This window comes from Pseudophryne corroboree, chromosome 7 (genome assembly GCF_028390025.1).
Source record: "Pseudophryne corroboree isolate aPseCor3 chromosome 7, aPseCor3.hap2, whole genome shotgun sequence".
NCBI lineage: Eukaryota > Metazoa > Chordata > Amphibia > Anura > Myobatrachidae > Pseudophryne > Pseudophryne corroboree.
Window position 1 is genome coordinate 247,024,420 of NC_086450.1, and position 22,347 is coordinate 247,046,766.

Sequence of the window (22,347 nt, forward strand, 5' to 3'; positions counted from 1 at the left end):
GGTTGGGAACCAACTCACCACTTTAAAATATATGATAATAGATTGGGTGCCTCCATTAAAGAGAGGTGGTGATAGAGGACTATTTTTTCTAAAGAAAGAGGCTAGATGGATACATTGTCTAGACACTGTGGCCCCGAAAGGCATGAATGAATATAACCATCTCAATATATTGTTATAAGGGATATATCTTGTTGACCCTATTGACGGCTGTATAAAGACTCGGATTACTTATTAGATATAGTGCTTTTTTTAATGCCTCTATTGTGTCTCCAGGTTATCCAGTTTTTGTTATGTGTTAGATGTGGATTTAAGGTGTATATTCTGTGTACTGTTTGCCCTTTTTCTATTCATTTTGGTTTTTATAATATTTGGTAATATTTTTATGATATCTGTGTTCTGTATACTGATTGCTGCCCTGGTGCCCTGCAGTGCCCGCAAATGTAAAAAATACTGTTATTGAATGTGGGATTATACATAAAGCACGCTATAGGAATCATACGGTGATCAGTGATTTCTATGGTTACTAATACCCAGAAATGTCTGGGGTGCACTGGGAGCGTGTTTACCGGCACTTCCAGTCAGTGGAACGCAAGAACGGCTTACTTTCAGTTGCGGTGGAATACAAAACCGGAAGCAAAGCGCCGTTTACTGCTTATTACCATTTTTTAGCTTGGTAGTGCATTTAAAGTGTGTAAAGGCTATTCCAAGCGATTCTATATCAGCATGCCACCACTGTTTGGCGTTGGGCTACTGGATAAGTGATATCTTGGGAGGTTTATAGGGAATGTCGATTATCCAGCAATTATCCAGTAAGCTCGTTGGTGGGTGGAGTTAATTTTCAATTGGTGAGTGTACAAAGGGAATCCCAGGGCAGCTTTCAGTATGTCTCTGTGTCTCCTACTGGTGGCATGTCATGAAGTAGGCTGTGTTTAGCAACTGAAATATTGACTTATATGTCTACACTGGTGATGCGAGTAAATAAAGGCTCATTGGAGTTACTGTTTAAGTGCACCTTTATTATTGGAATATATATATATATATATATATATATATATATACTAGGTGATTCATCGCGCCCTACGGGTGCTCTTCACACCGTCGTAACGGGCTACGCCCCCTTAACCCTTGCACACCCTTGTGGCGTGCAATATTTTTATTATATGGAGTATTACCTCCAATCATAATTGTGTGAGTGGTTAAATATTGCACGGACAAAGGGCGTGCAATGATTAAGGGGACGAAGCCCCTTGCAACGGTGTGAACAGCGCACGCAGGGCCTGATGAATCACCTAGTAGGTGCTTTGGTTGGGGGAGTGGAGGGTGCGGGGAAGACGTGGATGGGATCCGTGGGTGCCACGGGAGGGAGAGGGGTGGTTGCGGTGGTGCCGCAGGTGGGGGAGGGGCTGGTGCGGTGGTGCCACGAGTGGGGGAGGGTGCGTGGCTGCCGCGGGTGGTTGTCCGGAGCCACTGCAAGTGGGGGAGGAGCAGTTGCGGGGGTGCCCTGGGTGGGGGAGGGGCGGATGCGGTGGTGCGGCAGGAGGGGCGGGTGCGGGGTTGCTGCGGGTGGGGAAGGGGTCCTGAGCTACCGCGGGTGCTGGAGGGGGTGTGTGGGGGTGCCGCGGATGGGGCCCAGAGGTACTGTGAGTGGGGGAGGGGCGAGTAATGCTTATCCTGCTTCTCCTCCTGTCAGAAGCTAAACTGCTGTCGTCCCTTTGGCAGTGGCTCTCCCGGAGACTCGCACAGCAGCCAGTCACTATTGTTAGCGCCGGTGTCCCAACACGCCGCATTACAGGGAAGAAGATGCACTCAATAAACTACAGCTCCCAGCAGCCCTAAGGGCCGGAATGCTTCAGCGCTAAGGGTTGCTGGGAGCTGTAGTTTACTTAGTGCGTCTACTTCCCTGTAATGCGGCGCATTGGGACACTGGTGCTAACAATAGTGACTGGCTGGCAGAACTGAGTTACTGGCTGAATCAATGTAAAAGGTGAGAGTGCTGTGCAGTGTCAGTGTCAGTGACACTGCACACAGGTCCGGTGCTAGCCGCTCAGCAAAGGGATGCAGTGCAGGGAGGCACCAGGAAGGAGAGGCGTTCTCCCTGCTCTGCATCCATGTGCTGAGCTGCTGCTGCTATCCCTGCTGCTCAGAGCCGGCCTTAGCTACAGGCAGGCTAGGCATTTGCCTAGGGCATCCAAGCATGTCCAGGGGCATCCAAGCATGTCCATGCAGTATCTCATGCTGGGAGGGACAGTCTGCAAAGTAACTGTTACTTTCCAAATGTATTCAATAAGTACTTGTATACACTGTTGTTTACGTTTGTCAAATAGAATGCACACAGTCCCTTAAACTCCCTCTGACATGCTTGAATGCCCCTGATTTGTGAGACCTCAGACAGCAGAAGCCTGGTAACTGTAATTCCTGGACCTGTGACATTTTCACTGACTATATAAGGTTATTACTGGATGGCTCCTTATGATACCACGTGTATTTTGGAAGAGTGCTTCACATAAATCTGACATCACCTATACTGCTTGTGTACATGGGGAGGGGGGCCCTGCCATCCTGTGTGTCCCTTATCCCTGTGCAAACCCCAGGTGTCTGCAGGGACATAACATGTGCAGTGTTCTCCCCACACTTTATTTCCTAGTCAGTCCATGCTGTTAAATTCCCCTGCCATCCAGTACTGTAACGTGGTCAGTCAGTTGTGTTGCGCTATTTCTATATGAAACATCAGTGCAGCATGACTTTCAGATACACATCAGATTGGAGGGCAGAGCATATCGCTCCCACAGTATAAAATAAAGGGCATGCAGTTGTCGGGAGTAACAGACACCAGAAAACACACTGAACAGTGAAGAGAATGGACAGTTGCTACATGTTTGATACTGGTCTTTTTGTATAACCAGCAAGTGTGGCAGTATTTGGACATTGCTGCTGTTTCCAACCAGCAAGCCAAAATAAAGGGTGAGGCTTGCAAAGGATGGCATACCCTGTACGGGTGCCCCTTTAACGGGTGTGAGCGCAAGCATGCACCCACTCATCTTGCCACCCCATCTCACAAAACGCAGTCACGGGTCTACACACTGACTGCAAGCACACTAGCAAGCAAAAGTAAGTTTTATTAAAAAAAAAGCAGCTAGCATTACTAATGTGGGGCATATGTGTAAGGTGCATTATTGTGTGGAATTATGTGTATTATGGGCATTACTAATGGGCATACGTGTAAGGTGCATTACTGTGGGGAATTATGTGTATTAGGGGCATTACTGTGTGGCATTATGCAGTGTTGAACTGACCCACAGGATAACCCCCCCTTCCCCCTCTCCCCCTGGTGGGCCCCACTGCCTGAGAGTTGCTGGGTCAGATGCAGAACTAGTGGCGGTGTTAGGGGGCACCAGATAAAATTTTGCCTAGGGCATCAAATTGGCTAGGGCCAGCTCTGCTGCTGCCGGCTGCTGTCACACATGCAGCGGCGCCAGAAGCACAAAACCTCCTCTCCCCCTCGGCGCCGGCAGCACAAAGCCTACTCTCCCCCTCCACTCCTCTGTGTGACATTCAGTGGCCAGGCGGGAGCCAAAGGTGGCGGAGCTAGATGGGAATAAGGGGTGGAGCTACACCGGACCATGCTGCAGCAGGAGGATGAGCTGCTACAGCTTCGACCATCCAGACTTCATTAGGTAAGTGTCTGGAAAGAGAGTGAGTGTGTGTGTATGTGTGTGTGTGTGTGTGTGTGTGTGTGTGTGTGTGTGTGTGTGTGTGTGTGTGTGTGTGTATACTGTATATATGTGTGACTGTGTATGCGTGTAATGTATGTACAGTATGTATGTGTGTGTGTGTTTGTGTATATATATATATATACATATATGTCTGTTGTGTGTGTATGTGTGTGTATGTGTGACTGCTGCATAATGTGTGTAAGCGTCACTGGTACAGGGGGCATTACGTGTGTAAGCGGCACTGGTACAGGGGGCGTTACGTGTGAGAGCAGCACTGCTACAGGGGGCGTTACTTGTGAGAGCGGCACTGGTACAGGGGGCGTTACGTGTGTAAGTGGCACTGGTACAGGGGGGCGTTACGTGTGTAAGCGGCACTGGTACAGGGGTCGTTACATGTCTAAGCGGCACTGGTACAGAGGGCGTTACGTGTGTAACCTTCACTGCTACAGAGGGCGTTACGTGTGTAAGCTTCACTGCTACAGGGGGCATTACGTGTGTAAGCATCACTGGCACAGTGGGGAGTTACGTGTGTAAGCGTCAATGGTACAGGAGAGCGTTATGTGTGTAAGCGTCAATGGTAGAGGAGGTGTTACGTGTGTAAGCGTCACTGCTACAGGGGGTGTTACTTGTGTAAGCGTCACTGGTAAAGGGGGGCGTGACATGTAAGCGTCACTGGTTCAGGGGGCATTGCATGTGTAAGTGTCTCTACTACAGGGGGTATTATGTGCGCTGTGCGTTTGAAAAGTATGCGAGGATACAAATTTATAGTTTGCAGGGGGCCGCCGAACACCCTAGCACTGGCCCTGACTGCACACCCACTGCACTGCACAGCACTGTCACCTTTTACATTGTTTCAGTGTCCAGATATTACCCTCCGCGATATCATCCACTCTGTTACATTAGCCATCTCTGGGCTTCCAGGCCGGCAGGCCAGGTGTTGTGTTGCGGAGTCAGGGCCTCTGGGGATCTGGGCGCGGTTGTGGTGGTAGGGACTTCTACGACATTACACGCAGAGGAGGCTCTGGGGCCCAGAGAGTATGCAGCGCAGGGAGGGCTATGAAAGCCTTCCGCTGCGCTGCTTTCATACACATCAATGCCGGTGGCCGCAGCAGCTTTTGTTCCACCTGCGCTGCGGCTAGGGAGTGGGGATTGTTGATGGCGGAGGGGGCAGGTGGACTGGCAGCAGGACATAGGATGCTGCAGTAAAGGGTTTTTTTTCCCTCTATCTACAGCGCAGAGACTTGTGGCATACCCTCCAGCTGCACCTTTTTGGCAGGTACAGTACCTTTTTTTTATGGTCTGCACCGATTTTTGACTCTCCAAGCTTCCATTGAAAGTATAGGAAAAGGGGCGTGACCACGCTGCTGTACCCATGGCCACGCCCCCTTTTCGGAATTTTATCAATGTTTATGTGTAAAGTGTTGGAGGGTATGTTGCTGCAGATGCAGTGGGACTATTTTGGGGTGTGGGGCTGGAGCTGCAGCTCCATCAGTCCCATTGCTAATCCTGCTCTGTCAAAACACAGCAGGCAAAGGGCAGAGCCTTCCATTGGATGTAACCTGTGTGGGAGGGCATTTCTCGCCCAATCAGCTGTGGACTGGGTGTGATAGACCTGCCACTAACCCAATGAGAGCTCCTAGTCACACCCAGCGTTAGAGGTCCAGGCACAGAGTCACAGGGCTATTATATAGGAGATAGATAGATATATAGATATATAGATATATAGATATATAAACACAGATCAGAGGGCGCTAAGGATTATACTTAATCCTAATCTCAACAATCCATATTATAAGAAATGCTTTAAAACATTCTCTTAAAAATGTATTCACAAAATCAATAAAACAATTTCATTTCACAATGATACAATATCAAGACATTTTTTCAGATATACACTTCTTAGAATTGTCATAAATTCAGCATACACCATACTGGTGGAACAGATGAAGAACCCAATACATTTCTTCCCATAGGACTGCCTCAGAGGTACTAGATAATGATGGTAGAATGAAACAACTGAATAATTGAAATACAAGTATATTCAGTACAATAAGTATACTATAACAAAGCCATACATACCAATTGCTTAAACACAACGTGATAAAGGTAGCTTGAAAAAAGTGTAAATATCACTGATAGTATTGATTCAGATGAATCTAAAAATTCAGCAGATGGAGTAGCATATTAGATGAGTGCCAATGTGAAAAACAGGATGAGGAGAAAGTGGTGATGAGGAACAAAAATACATACCAGCACATGTCTGAGTAATTAAAACTCTAGACTATGGTGGCCAATCCCGGGATCGGGATCAGCGGGATCCCGGGATTTAGGGCCAAAAATGTCCGGGATTCAATTCCGGGATTGGAAGCTTCAATCCCGGGGATTGAGGGATCAGCATGGAGCGTCCACAGGACGCTCAGACGCTGCCCGGCTTCCTTCTTCCGGCTTCCCAGTGCAGCGTGAGAGGTCACGCTGCGCCGTCAGCCACTGCTGGGAGCCGCCAGGAGAGAGCAGAGGATGTTCCCCACCCGCCCGCCCTCGGTATATGGTGAGTTATGTGTGCGGGGTGGGGCAAGGGGGTGGCCACATAGTTAAAAGCCAATCCCGGGTATCCCAGAAATCCCTGGATTGGCCATTTTTCAATCCCAATACTCGGGATTGAAAAAATGGCCCGGGATTGGCTTCCCTACTCAAGACCAAATCTTTAGTGGATAAGGAGGTCTTTAGTATCAAGACCTACAATCTATATCAGACCTAAGTGAAAATAAGTAAATTACGGTTAGAGGAAGGACCCCTCTTAATTAGATCTGACAGTCACTAGTATAAAGGGTGAATAATACATACCAATAGTCTGTAAAGTAATAGACAGCACTGAACTTTTAGTGTTGGCGCACATTCTTCAACATAAATTTAATAGAGATGAAGCGCCTAGAAAAGGTTATAGGTGAAATTAACAATCGTTCACACTAAGAGTAAAAAAGGCTACCTTGATCAAGTATAGATATCAAATCTGGACCGTAAGTGAATGCTACAGTGATCCAGTGGATCTATATCCCACATGGTATAATTACCACCTATTTTAGTCATATAAATAGCAATAACATATATACATTTTTCAATAAAAATTCCTTAACATAAAATTGTACAGAAAAATACAACTGAGAAAGTCATCATTGAGAAATTATATACTTTAACTGTTATGTTCAACGTACTTGGAAACCAAGAGATTGGGTGGCAATAGAAGAGTTCCGAGTACTGATATGTGAAGCTGCGGTAGAACTGAGATACGCAGCTACCCCTAACAAAAATCCCTGACTCCATTGTCATTCCCAGGGGTCGATTAACGCCTGCAAGACTATGGTTTCTTGTGCCCACGGCAGCCGCGTCTGAATGGGCGAATTAGGTCCGCCCAGACTCCGATGTCCCCGGTCATAATAGATGACAAGGCGTTAACCGAGACAGAGAAGAACAAGGAGAAAACTAACTAAGAGTGACACGACTAAGAGGGTCATTCCGAGTTGTTCGTTCGTTATTTCTTTCTCGCAACGGAGCGATTAGTCGCTAATGCGCATGCGCAATGTCCGCAGTGCGACTGCGCCAAGTAAATTTGCTATGCAGTTAGGAATTTTACTCACGGCATTACAAGGTTTTTTCTTCGTTCTGGTGATCGTAATGTGATTGACAGGAAGTGGGTGTTTCTGGGCGGAAACTGGCCGTTTTATGGGAGTGTGTGAAAAAACGCTACCGTTTCTGGGAAAAACGCGGGAGTGGCTGGAGAAACGGAGGAGTGTCTGGGCGAACGCTGGATGTGTTTGTGACGTCAAACCAGGAACGACAAGCACTGAACTGATCGCACTGGAAGAGTAAGTTTCGAGCTACTCAGAAACTGCACAGAGAAGTCTTTTCGCAATATTGCGAATCTTTCGTTCGCAATTTTGATAAGCTAAGATTCACTCCCAGTAGGCGGCGGCTTAGCGTGTGCAAAGCTGCTAAAAGCAGCTTGCGAGCGAACAACTCGGAATGAGGGCCTAAAACAGGGAAGGATACAAAAAATAACAAAGTAGTTTATGTGCAGCGCGGCCGCCTGGAACAATAGCAAATCAAGTAATGCAACCTAACTGCCAAATACGAACCCATCATAATAAGACGAGAACAGCAATGTGGAAACCTCCGCAAAAATGACACAACCAAAAATAGATAAAGACAATACAGCTTCAGCCACAAAGTGTGGCAGAACCGCTACTCACGACACTACAACAGGTGTGCGCAGGAAACGACCGGAACACAGAAGCTTCGGATACCAGACCACTTTACTGGAAGGCAACTCGGAGGACAGCAGGAAACGATCCCTCAGACAGGACTCAGGAAACTGGACACAGGACTCTGGAGTACACAAGCTGGACGCAGGAACACACCAGGGGCAGGAAGAAAGGCTCCACAGGAAGCTGCTGACAGGGACCAGGAACAAGCTTGCAGGAAGCTAACCAAGAACTGGAACATACAGGTACAATAACAGGCTTCTATCACTGGCGCTGGACTGCAGGGCTAGCTGGGTAATAATGAAAGCACGCCCCAATCAGGATGGCTGGAAGCCAGGCACAAGGTAATGGCCAAAATACTGGCAGGTGAGGCTACACAGACAAGAGCCAGACTGCAGTACACAGACTCACCACATAATGACCAAATTATCTGACAGGTGAGGCTAAACACATGGAAAACAGGCTGCAGTTACACAGACTCACCACAGGCGGCCAACAAGAGTCTTCTAAACAAGTACAAAAGAAATCCTAGCATGCAAACAGAAATATAACATAAAATTCATGAACAGAAAGCAAACAGGAATGAACCACTGCTTGTGGTTAATAACAGTACCCCCTCCTTAAGGGTGGACTCCGGACACCCCATAAAAGCCAAGGGGAACAGAAACAGAAGTATAACATAAAATACATAAACAGAATGCAGCGGCTCATAACATTAACAAGTAACAAACATGGAGTTACAAGGGATTTTAAAACTTCCATATCAGAAGGATTACATAAGGGAACAGTACATTTATACTAACATCAATATGTAGGAACAATGAAAAAGGGCTTCAATAATACTTACAGAGATACAAGTACTTCTCACAGAGTCCAGTGAATAACTGAGAGGGAGCTTCAGACCTCTTACTTATACCTCCCTAGGAGGTGACCTCACTTCCCCATTAATTTTGATAGGCTGTCAAATAATAAGTGGATATTCGAATTTATATATAGTTTAATATTATAGACATAAGGAAGAGGAGGTGCATATTAAACTGAAATTTGAGTGCCCATGCACAAAAGCATTCATAACTACATTTTAAAGTCGGTGGAACGCACTTCCAGTGTGCGTTCCACCTGCGGCCACGGACTTCTGGTTATGCGTTCCACCTGGTCCCGATGCCGCATGTTTACAGAAAACTGTAGAATCTCATGAAATGAAGGGGAGTGGAGTGCATTTGAGCTATGCTCCAAGTGTTAGTGCGTGCAACCTATAAACAAATGTGGAGGACTAAATTTAAAGCCGGTGGAACGCACTTCCTGTATTCATTCCACCTGCGGCCGAGGGCTTCTAGTAAAGTGTTCCACCGGGTCCTATTGCCGTGTGCTTCCACATAGTTAATGTAGCTCAGAGCTAACACCATACAATAGTGTCGCTCTATCTACACTACCAGCAGGGGCCATGGAGAAGTGAACTGACCATGGGGCCATGAGGCAGTGAAATTAAACATACACATATATAACCGGTGTAACACACTTCCGGTGTGCATTCCACCAGTGGACTAAACACTTCCTATTTGCGTTTTAATGTATTTACAAAACTTAACTCCACATAAAAGGGGTGTATTATGAACTAAAGACACTCAGAAGGTGAAAATGCTTAAGCATAATTATAATATTCTTTTTAAAGATAACATTTATTAACAGGACAATAAAGTGGTATGGTCATCATTGAGCATTATCTATATAAACAGATTAGGAGAGCAGTACCTATAAGGGCACTAAAAGGCTCTTAAAGAAAATGGCACTTAGAATAATCCTGAGCATTAAGTGAGGCCACATCCACAAAAGAGGACACATCCACTAAACACGGGATCTATAAAGGACATAGGATAAGTAAGAATAAGGGAAGCCATATCTATTGGAATACTAATGGACGTAAAACTACAGACAGTACTTAAGGGAACTGCTACTTTATTAGATGTTACTGACAACTCCAAAAATTTCAATTCTGCTACCATACACAGCAGAAATACATATCGACACGACACATATGTAAACATATGTGTAAATAAAATTAATTTCAGTGTTCCTACATTTACAAACAACAGGATGTAATAATAACATAAAAAATGGAGATATCTAATACAATGGGTAAACACGTATTACTTAGTTATGCGAACTCACAGCTCAAATACTTATTGTCTCCCAAACATAAAGACCGACCTTGACGTAATGGAAAAAAATTAACGGTATATAAAAAAAGGCTGTCAAGCAAAGGTACGCCTGGCTGAAAATACCGAGGGTATGGGGATACTAAACCTAACTCCTTATAGGATTTAAATGAAGGAAGTGATGTCTATGCCCTCATTTAGGCCAGGAGGAGTCTACTATGAGGAGGGCTACTGGATAGGTGATATCTTTGGAGGTTTAGTAAATGTTGATTATCCAACAATTGCCCAGTAAACTGTTGGTGGGTGGAGTTGATTTTCAATTGGTGAGGGTATAAAGGGAATCCCAGGGCAGCCTTCAGCATGTCTCTGTGTCTCATACTGGTGGCATGTCTTGAGGAAGGCTGTGTTTTGCAACCGAAACGTCGACTTATATGTCTACACTGCTGATGTGAGTAAATAAAGGCTCATTGGAGTTACTGTTAAGTGCACCTTTATTATTGGAATATATATATATATATATATATATATATATATGTCAGGAATCGACTTACCAGGCTGACATCCGTCCGCCGCTGCGGACTCCGTCCTGGCTCCCTGCGGTCACCTGTCACCTATGCCCCTGCCATGGGACATCATCAAGGGCCTGGGAACACTCCTGAGACAGCGGGCATGTAGCGCGCCACGTCCCTGCTAGGCCGCAGCGTGGGCGCCGCCATGACAGTCTGTAAACAGCCAGTATACTGCGGCCAATCCGGTGCTTGGCCGCACCCACTTTCCTTCACTCATCCAATCCCTGTGCACCATGGGGTACATAAGAGACTGCAGGATCAGTCTGCAGGCATCCTGGACTTTGTGTCATTCCTGCGACCCATGTGAAAGGATCTGTTCCTGTTCCTCCTGTGTTCCTGGTTCTCTGGTTAAGAACTTGTACTCCTGGTTACTCTGCACAGCTCCGTGGAACTTCAAGGCCCAGCAATACCTGCAACCTGCAACAAGGCTTCACACTCATCACCACCTTGTGTGCTTCAGCCTGCAGTTGAAGACTGACTCCAGGTGTGTCTCATTCCTCCACCTGTGATACAGCTTGCTGCTGCCAGTGCCTCATCACCTGCACTGTGAAGTCAGACTCCTGCCTCTGCTCAGGTTTGCCATTCTACACCTTGCTGCCTAAGTTTCCTGTTTTAAAACCTGCACTGGTTTCCAAACCAGAACCATTTCACAAGCACTTGTTCTTCTGTTTATATATTACCGGATATTATTTTCTCAAGTCATCTGTCATCCATTGCCATAGACTTTCAGTTATCATACTGAGTGATTGACTTTATTCATCTGTTATTATTGTTTCTGCTACCATTCTGTGTTATATCATCTGCCAAATAAAATACCATTGCGCTCATGCGCAGGAACGTTATCCAGCCTCCTCGTTTTCTCCCATCTACCTCCACTGACCCACTAGCGCCCCCTCCGGGGACACAGCCCAAACACAATCTGACAGTAAGTCCAGGATCGATGGACTCGGATGGTGGACGGAGTGTGGGGTCAGAGGCCTTGCAAAATCTGGTCTCCCGTCTGGATGGTCAAGAGGTTGCGCAGCAGCAGATGCTTCAATTCCTGCAAGGGATGTCCTCCCGATTAGATACACTACAGCAATCCCTGCCTAGTGTACTCTCTCCTATTGTTTCTGTTACTCCAGCACCTGCCAGTGCTGTGAGTTCTTCTATGCCGGCTGCATCAGCTCCAGTGTCACGTCTGCATCTGCCCGTGCCGAGCAAGTATGATGGCAGTCCTAAGTTATGTCGCGGGTTTCTCAATCAATGTGAAATACAGTTTGAGTTATTGCCACATAATTTCCCCACGCCAAGATCCAAGGTTGCCTACATCATCTCCTTACTCTCTGGATCTGCTCTGAGTTGGGTGTCTCCTCTGTGGGAACGTGCTGACCCTCTGATTAACAACTACACAGACTTCGTGTCAACCTTCAGACGGATCTTTGACGAGCCTGGTCGTGCGACATCAGCTTCGGCAGACCTGATCCAACTTCGTCAAGGTACCCGAAGCATGGGACAATATGTCATCCAGTTCCAGACGTTGGCTGCAGAGGTTCAGTGGAACAACCAAGCTCTGGTAGCAGCTTTCTGGCACGGACTCTCGGATCGGATCAAGGATGAACTGGCGACCCGTGACATTCCTGTTCAACTGTCTGATTTGACCTCCCTGTGCATTAAGTTGGACTCTCGCATCCGCGAACGCAATAATGAACGCGCTCGGAGTGAGCCACGCAGATCAAGGTTCATACCTTCTGTACAGTTCCAGTCTCCCTCTTCTGACGAGCCTATGCAGATAAATAGGTCCCGCCTAACTCCTGAAGAGCGGGCAAGAAGAATACGTGAGAGACTCTGCCTATACTGTGCTGCTGCGGGCCATCAGATTAACTCCTGCACGGTGCGTTCGGGAAACGCCAGATCCTGACTTGTAAGGGAGGAGTCAAGTTAGGATCTTTCAGTCAAGCTCCTTCTCAACAAGACCTCATCCTTCCAGTGATGCTAGAGACTCCAGTTGGGCTCCAGTCTGCGTCAGCATTAGTGGACTGCGGTGCTGCAGGAAACTTTATCACCCAAGCTGCGGTAAATAAATTTTGCCTATCTACCTGTGAACTTTCTTGTCCAGTTTACATTACTGCTGTGGATGGTAGTCGAATCTCCAAGGGGAACATTTCTCATCAAACTGTTCCAGTGGTTCTGGGAGTTGGATTTCTCCATTCTGAACTGATCAAGTTCCTGGTCATCCCTCAAGCCACCCAGGAGATTGTCTTGGGCATGCCCTGGCTCCAGCTACATAATCCACAGTTTGACTGGTCAACGTTGCAGCTTACCTCATGGGGTTCACATTGTCATCAATCCTGCTTAGCCCAAGTGTGTCCCATTAAGTCTACCGAAGTAAAGACACAGTCAAGTCTCCCAGCAGCTTATCAAGACTTCTCAGACGTCTTCTGTGAAAAGGCTGCTGATATCCTGCCGCCCCATAGGGAATGGGATTGTCCCATCGATCTCCTTCCTGGCAAGAAGCCACCTAGGGGGCGCACCTACCCGTTGTCTGTTCCTGAAACTGAGGCGATGAGTAATTACATCAGAGAGAATCTTCAGAAGGGATTCATCCGTCCGTCATCATCTCCCGCTGGTGCAGGTTTCTTCTTTGTTAAAAAGAAGGATGGAGGACTGCGTCCATGCATTGACTATCGGGGTCTCAATGACATTACTATCAAGAATAGTTATCCATTACCACTCATTACCGAATTATTTGACAGAGTTAAAGGAGCCCGCATCTTCACCAAGTTAGATCTCCGCGGTGCCTATAATCTCGTCAGAATCCGGAGTGGTGACGAGTGGAAGACAGCTTTCAACACTCGAGATGGCCATTATGAATACCTGGTAATGCCATTTGGGTTGAGTAATGCTCCAGCAGTGTTCCAACACTTTGTGAACGAAATCTTTCGTGATGTCCTGTATAAGTACCTCGTTGTTTACTTAGATGATATCCTTATCTTCTCCCAAGACCTTCCATCTCATCGTCTACAAGTTTGTGAAGTTCTCCGACGTCTTCGTGAGAACCGGCTCTACGGGAAACTATCTAAATGCACCTTTGAAGTTCCCTCTATACCCTTCATGGGTTATATAATTTCCGGATCGGATCTTCAGATGGACCCGACAAAATTGGAAGCTATTGCCAATTGGTCCATTCCAAACTCTCTCAAGTCTATCCAGCGATTCCTGGGTTTCGCCAACTACTATAGAAAATTTATTCGAGGATTCTCCACTCTCATCGCTCCTATTACCAACCTAACTCGGAAAGGGGCAGACCATTCCAACTGGTCAGAAGAAGCCTTGGCAGCCTTCCAGAAGATCAAGCTAGCCTTTATGTCTGCTCCAGTGCTGTCTCAGCCAGATGTCAACAGACCATTCGAGTTGGAGGTAGATGCCTCTACAGTTGGGGTTGGAGCTGTTCTCTCCCAGAAGGGATCCGATGGGAAAGTCCACCCTTGTGGATTTTATTCTCGAAAGTTTCTTCCTGCAGAAGCTAACTACTCCGTGGGAGATCAAGAACTACTGGCGATCAAGCTGGCTCTCGAGGAATGGAGATATCTCCTAGAAGGGGCCAAACATCCGTTTAATATCTACACGGATCATAAAAACCTGCTATATTTAAAGGCAGCTCAGTGCCTTAACCCTCGCCAGTCCAGGTGGGCTATGTTTTTCTCACGTTTTAATTTCAAGCTTCATTTCCGCCCAGGTTCGCAGAATGTGAAAGCCGACGCGTTATCCCGATCCATGGAATCTGAAGAAGGAACATCTGACTCAGTGCCACATTCCATCCTGAGTCCCGTGGTTTTCGCTGCATCTCAAGTCTCCCCAGCTCCTCCTCCTGGTAAGACTTTTGTTTCCCCAGATCTCCGTCCCAAGTTGCTATCTTGGGCCCATCAATCCAAGTTTACTGGTCATCCTGGGGTCCTGAAGACCTACAAGTTCCTTTCTGCTACATATTGGTGGCCAAAGATGAAAATGGACATCCAGGATTTCGTGGCATCCTGTCCTAAATGTGTGCAGCACAAGACTCCTCGTCAGTCTCCAGCAGGTCAGTTACAACCACTGTCTATCCCTAGTCATCCCTGGTCACACCTGTCCATGGATTTTATCACCGACCTTCCTCCTTCTCAAGGACATAATACCATTTGGGTTGTAGTGGACAGATTCACCAAATTGGCTCATTTTGTTCCTCTCCAGGGTCTCCCTTCTGCCCCAAAACTTGCCCAAATCTTCCTACGGGAGATTTTCCGCTTACATGGTTTACCCTCTGAAATAATATCTGACCGGGGGGTACAGTTTGTAGCGAGGTTTTGGAGGGCCCTCTGTTCTGCCATGCAGGTCAAACTGAAGTTTTCATCTTCATACCATCCTCAGACGAATGGGCAGACAGAGAGGGTCAATCAAGAACTTGAGACTTTTTTAAGATTATATGTTTCATCTTCCCAGGATGACTGGTTCGATCTGCTCCCATGGGCCGAGTTTGCCCACAACTTTCGATACCATACTGCCACTGAAACGACACCATTCTTTGCAGTATATGGGCAACATCCCCGTGTACCTGATTTCCAAGAACTCCCTCATATGGATGTTCCTGCTGCCACTACTGCTCTGACTCAGTTTTCATCTATTTGGAGAAAAATTCACGTTTCCCTCAAAAAGGCCTCCAGTCGGTACAAGGTCTTTGCCGACCGCAAGAGACGTGCGGTTCCCCATTTGAAACCTGGGGACAAGGTTTGGCTATCAACCCGTAACCTCCGTCTCAGGGTCCCATCCATGAAGTTTGCACCACGCTTCATTGGTCCTTACCCTGTCGAAAGAGTCATCAACCCAGTGGCCTATAAATTAAAGTTACCATCTTCCCTTCGTATACCTAACGCTTTTCATATTTCTCTCCTCAGACCTCTAGTCCTAAACCGCTTTCAGAATACTCTTCCAGTAGGTCCCAAGGTTCGAACTCAACGGGGCGTGGAATTCGAGATCAACAAAATTCTGGACTCCCGTTGTCGGTATGGACGTCTCCAGTACCTGGTCGATTGGTCCGGTTATGGCCCAGAGGAGAGAAGTTGGGTGAATTCGTCCGATGTCCATGCTCCTAGGTTGGTCCGTGTCTTCCACAGCACTCATCCCTCCAAGCCACGTGGGTGTTCGGTGTCCACCCCTAAAGGAGGGGGTACTGTCAGTAATCGACTTACCAGGCTGACATCCGTCCGCCGCTGCGGACTCCGTCCTGGCTCCCTGCGGTCACCTGTCACCTATGCCCCTGCCATGGGACATCATCAAGGGCCTGGGAACACTCCTGAGACAGCGGGCATGTAGCGCGCCGCGTCCCTGCTAGGCCGCAGCGTGGGCGCCGCCATGACAGTCTGTAAACAGCCAGTATACTGCGGCCAATCCGGTGCTTGGCCGCACCCACTTTCCTTCACTCATCCAATCCCTGTGCACCATGGGGTACATAAGAGACTGCAGGATCAGTCTGCAGGCATCCTGGACTTTGTGTCATTACTGCGACCCATGTGAAAGGATCTGTTCCTGTTCCTCCTGTGTTCCTGGTTCTCTGGTTAAGAACTTGTACTCCTGGTTACTCTGCACAGCTCCGTGGAACTTCAAGGCCCAGCAATACCTGCAACCTGCAACAAGGCTTCACACTCATCACCACCTTGTGTGCTTCAGCCTGCAGTTGAAGACTGACTCCAGGTGTGTCTCATTCCTCCACCTGTGATACAGCTTGCTGCTGCCAGTGCCTCATCACCTGCACTGTGAAGTCAGACTCCTGCCTCTGCTCAGGTTTGCCATTCTACACCTTGCTGCCTAAGTTTCCTGTTTTAAAACCTGCACTGGTTTCCAAACCAGAACCATTTCACAAGCACTTGTTCTTCTGTTTATATATTACCGGATATTATTTTCTCAAGTCATCTGTCATCCATTGCCATAGACTTTCAGTTATCATACTGAGTGATTGACTTTATTCATCTGTTATTATTGTTTCTGCTACCATTCTGTGTTATATCATCTGCCAAATAAAATACCATTGCGCTCATGCGCAGGAACGTTATCCAGCCTCCTCGTTTTCTCCCATCTACCTCCACTGACCCACTAGCGCCCCCTCCGGGGACACAGCCCAAACACAATCTGACAATATATTAGAGATGAGCGGGTTCGGTTCGTCGAGATCCGAACCCCCCGAACTTCACCTATTTTACACGGGTCCGAGGCAGCCTCTGATATTCCCGCCTTGCTCGGTTAACCCGAACGTGGCCGAACGTCATCATCCCACTGTCGGATTCTCGCGAGATTCGTATTCTATATAAAGAGCCGCGCGTCGCCACCATTTTCACTCGTGCATTGGAGATTGAACGGAGAGGACGTGGCTAAGTTCTCTGCCTGAAAAGCTCCTTATCTATGCTCAGTGTGCTGCAAATATCTGTGCTCAGTGTGCTGCAAATATCTGTGCTCAGTGTGCTGCAAATATCTACGTTCTCTGCCTGAAAAGCTCCATATCTGTGCTCAGTGTGCTGCAAATATCTGTGCTCAGTGTGCTGCAAATATCTACGTTCTCTGCCTGAAAAGCTCCATATCTGTGCTCAGTGTGCTGCATTTTGGTGACCACCAGTATAGTAGTACAGTACAGTAGTCCATTGCTGTATCTTGCAGCTCCGTTTCACTGCAAGTATACATCCATATCTGTGCTGCATTGTGAGCAGTATATATAGTAGTACAGTGCAGCATTTTGGTGACCAACAGTGTATAGTTGTACAGTACAGTAGTCCATTGCTGTATCTTGCAGCTCCGTGTCACTTCAAGTATCCATATCTGTGCTGCATTGTTGTGAGCAGTATATATATAGTAGTACAGTGCAACATTGTGGTGACCAGTATACTACAGTACAATAGTCCAGTGCTGTTCTCGCTGCTCAGTATCAGTTCTCCGTAGTATCGTCAGTGCTCAGTAAAATCAGTGCTCAGTATAATCAGTGATTGATCAGTATAATCAGTTCTCAGTATAATCAGTGCGCTGTTAGACGTGCGCCCATTTTCCGCCATTAGTTCATTGGGATTTAGACAATTGATGATGTTATTGTGTCCCCGGTACAAAATCCCATCTAGATTCCACTTCACTAGGCAGGCGATAGCGAGATTTTACCAATTAATATCAGTGATTTACAATTAATTATTAATTAATTACAGTGATCTTGCCAAATGATTCCAGTGATTTTGTCATTTTCTTCCAGTGATTTGGACCAATAATATCATTGATAAGAACGAATAATTCCTGTGATTTTCTCATTTTCTTCCAGTGATTTGGAACAATAATACCATTGATTGGAACGAATAATTCCTGTGATTTTCTCATTTTCTTCCAGTGATTTGGACCAATAATACCATTGATTAGAACGAATAATTCCTGTGATTTTTTCATTTTCTTCCAGTGATTTGGACCAATAATACCATTGATTAGAACAAATAATTCCTGTGATTTTGTCATTTTCTTCCAGTATTTTGGACCAATAATACCATTGATTAGAATGAATAATTCATGTGATTTTGTCATTTTCTTCCAGTGATTTGGACCAATAATACCATTGATTAGAATGAATAATTCCTGTGATATTGAGGTATTTGTGTTGCTTAGCTTAGCTGTCCAGCGACCACAGTGCACCTCTTTTTCTCTTTCCTTTGCATCATGTGCTGTTTGGGGACTATTTTTTTAAGTGCCATCCTGTCTGCCACTGCAGTGCCACTACTAGATGGGCCAGATGTTTGTGCCGCCCTCTTGGGTCGCATAGCTTAGTCATCCAGCGACCTCGGTGCAAATTTTAGGACTAAAAATAATATTGTGAGGTGTGAGGTGTTCAGAATAGACTGGAAATGAGTGGAAATTATGGTTATTGAGGTTAATAATACTATAGGATCAAAATTACCCCCAAATTCTATGATTTAAGCTGTTTTTGAGGGTTTTTTGCAAAAAAACACCCGAATTCAAAACACACCCGAATCCGACAAAAAAATTTCAGGGAGGTTTTGCCAAAACGCGTCCGAATCCAAAACACAGCCGCAAAACCGAATCCAAAACCAAAACACAAAACCCGAAAAATTTCCGGTGCACATCTCTAATATATATATATATATATATATATATATATATATATATATTATAAATATATACATATATATACATATATATTTGAGTATAGAGGGAGAATACTGCGCCACTTGTGATACTAACAACAGACAAATAAATGCGTAATGACACTCCCAAACATATGGGGCATCTGCTGACCCCAAAATAAATCACTACAGTGTTCTTTTTTTTTTTGTCTCTCTCCCTCCTGCCGCCCTGTTGTCCTCTTCTTCTGTGTAACGTCTTTTGAGTGGAGATGCAAGGCGGAACACTGTAGTGATGGATACAAAAGAGAAAGGAATCTTCAACTTATCACAACACACCTTGACAAAACCAGAAATATCCCTACTCAACAAGGGCCTTACATTTGCACCCACGGCGGGTCTCAACAAGTTTGAGACTTTTATTGATTTAAAGAAATTTATAAGAAAGTTAACACTTAAAAGACATTTTCTAAGAAAGGAGGACGCCGTTATTAGCAATTATGATAACCAATCTAAATCGGGTTTAAAACCGACCTCCAAGTGCTTTCCATTAGATCAAAAGGGAGTAACCTCAGCAATTGGTGAAAAAAGATATTTGTGAAACCAACATAGAGAAGATTAAGGAGAAGAACATCACTAATCGAGAAAGTGAGACCTTAAAGAAATTACAGAAGAACAGAGGTATTGTTATAAAACAAGCTGATAAAGTGGTGGGGGCTGGTAATCATGGACTGTGAGAGATACACTAATGAAGCTTTAAGATTACTGGGAGATGATGCCTCATATACCAAGCTACCAGGCGACCCGAAGGACGCATTTGTTGGAGAGCTGAGAACACTACTATTGCACGGTTTGCGTACAAACATTATTACTAAGGGAGAATTCCAGTATCTAATGAAATCAGATCCCACTACCCCATCTTTTACTTCTTGCCCAAAATCCATAAAATTCTGACCAACCCGCCCGGAAGACCTATTGTGGCGGGCATTGATTCACCCACCTTGAATTTATCAGAATATGCTGATGTCTTCTTGAAAGTGTATGTAAAAGAACTACCATCTTATTTAAAAGACACCACTTCAGTACTAAACTCATTGAAAGATCTTGAATGAAAGGACACTTATATGTGGGCAACGATAGATGTCCAATCATTGTATACCTATATCGGACATGAAAAAGGCATTACAGCGTGCAGGGAATTTTTGGAGAATGATACTTCATTAACAGCTGTTCATAAAGATTTTATATGTGATATTATGTATTTTATTCTTCAGCACAATTATTTTAAATTTTTAGATCAATTTTACTTACAACATTGTGGTACAGCAATTGGTACGATATTTGCACCCAGTTTTGCTAATTTGTTCATGGGTTGCTGGGAGAAGACTTTTATCTATGACAGCCATGACTTTAAAAACCACATTATTTTTTACCGACGCTACATAGATGACATTTTAATAATTTGTTATGGCACAGATGAATGTTTTTATAAGTTTTTAGAATTCCTGAGTAACAATGAAATGAACCTTGTCTTCACATCTAATATTAATAAAGAATCGATTTAATTTTTGGACTTGGTCATAACTGGAGTTGATGGAAGAATCATGACTAAGAACTTTATAAAACAAGTAGACACGAACAGTTATCTTCACTATAAAAGCAACCATTTGAAGAGATGGAAAAACAACATCCCCTTCTCCCAATTCAACAGAATAAAGAGAAATTGCAGCAATCGGGAAGAATGTGAGGCCCAAATAGAGAAGTACAAGAACAGATTCAAAGTCAAAGAATATCCAGATGAAATCTTAGAAGCTGTAACCAAAGCTAGAGCCTTGGAGAGGACAGTTTTGCTCGAGTACAAGACCAGAGAGACCAAGAAAGATTCTACAGCATTTATTACAACATATAATCGACATGAGAAGTCCATGAGAGATTCACTCAGTAACCACTGGGGAATTCTGCTGATGGACCCAGTTCTTAAGGAAATTGTACCCCCGAGTCCTGAGATTATTTTTAGAAAATCAAGAAGCCTCAAAGATATCCTAGCCCCAAGCATGTTAAGTACGGAACTTGATGAGGATTGACTAATGCCAAAATGCACAGGATCTTATAAATGTGGTCGATGCAACATCTGTAGATATCTACATCCGGTTAGGAAAACGTTTATGGACACAGAAAAAAAGGAGTTTAAAATAAAAGACTTTATAAATTGTAACACTCAATCTGTTATTTATTTATTTATTAGAATGTGACTGTGCAAAACAATACGTTGGGAAAACAAAGAGACCACTCAAGATGAGGATACAAGAACTTGTCCGTAATATCAAGAACAAGATGGAAAATCATGCAGTGTCCAAACATTTTAATCTAGTACATAACTCCAATCCCGATGCACTGACTTTTAAAGCAATCGAACTGGTTAAGTTGGGAGAGAGAGGTGACGATCTAGCCAATAAACTTTCACATCGAGAAATGTTCTGGATCTTTAAATTACGAACTATACAACCAATGGGGTTCAACGAGAACTATGAAACTGCCATTTTTCTGTGAAACAACAACGTTGTCGGAGAACATACATTTTTAACCTCCATACCTGTTTCCCTCCCCATCCCCCCCTTTTCCTCCCTTCCCTCTCCCCCTCCCTTCCCTTTTTTCTACTCTAATTAGATCGCTCTGTATTCACTCTGAACTGTAGTATTCACTTATTAATATTAATTTTTGACACATGTACGGTAAGAGATTACAGTCAAACCACATTGGAAATGCCCAATCTCGCCCGATCTTGGAAGCGAAGCAGTATTGGGCCTGATCAGTACCAGAAAGGGAGACCACCTGGGAAGATCAGCTACTGTAACCAAGTCTGAGAATTCCGAATGCCTGTATCAAGCATGTCAATAGAATCACCTATTTTTTACATACTAATAATTTATCAATATTATTTTTAAGTATATTATATTTATTTCTCATCACCAGTAGAAATATACTATACTGTAGTATATATATTATATTATTATTATTTTTTATGTACATCACTATTAGTAATCACTCACTGTGTTAACTTAGCACATCATCTATATTAATATAATATATAAGCATAGCGCTAATATGTTCATTATATACCACCAATATCAGATAGTTGTCACTAATAGTCTCTATTAACCCCTTTCCTTTCTTGTAAGTTGTCATTCTTACATACTTTGTAATAAGGCATTACATGTTTTTCTATTAGTTATATGCTTTCTGTTTGTTTCTATGGTAACCGTTGTGGAGGAGTGAAAAAGTGTTCCTCATCCCGGTCTCCACCAAAATGGTCACCTCATAGAAATCTACTAGGAGTACCCCTGACAAAATGGCCGCCGCAATGTACTGAGTCGCGGAAGTCTGGCCTCTTGAGTCGTGCCTCTATGATCATCTACCTCAGTGAGGGCAGCGGGCGCATGCGCAGCCATGTTCCGGAAGTGGGGCGGAAATGACGTATAGACGCGACAATACCGGAAGTGTGGCAGAAGTACCGCTATTATTCATATAAAGTTGTT

General features: G+C 45.0%; 1 pseudogene; it reads left to right on the forward strand.

Annotated features, from left to right (window-relative positions):
• The first annotated feature begins 21,549 nt into the window (after positions 1 to 21,549).
• Positions 21,550 to 21,668, forward strand: LOC134947373 (5S ribosomal RNA; annotated as a pseudogene).
• Positions 21,669 to 22,347: the final 679 nt, after the last annotated feature.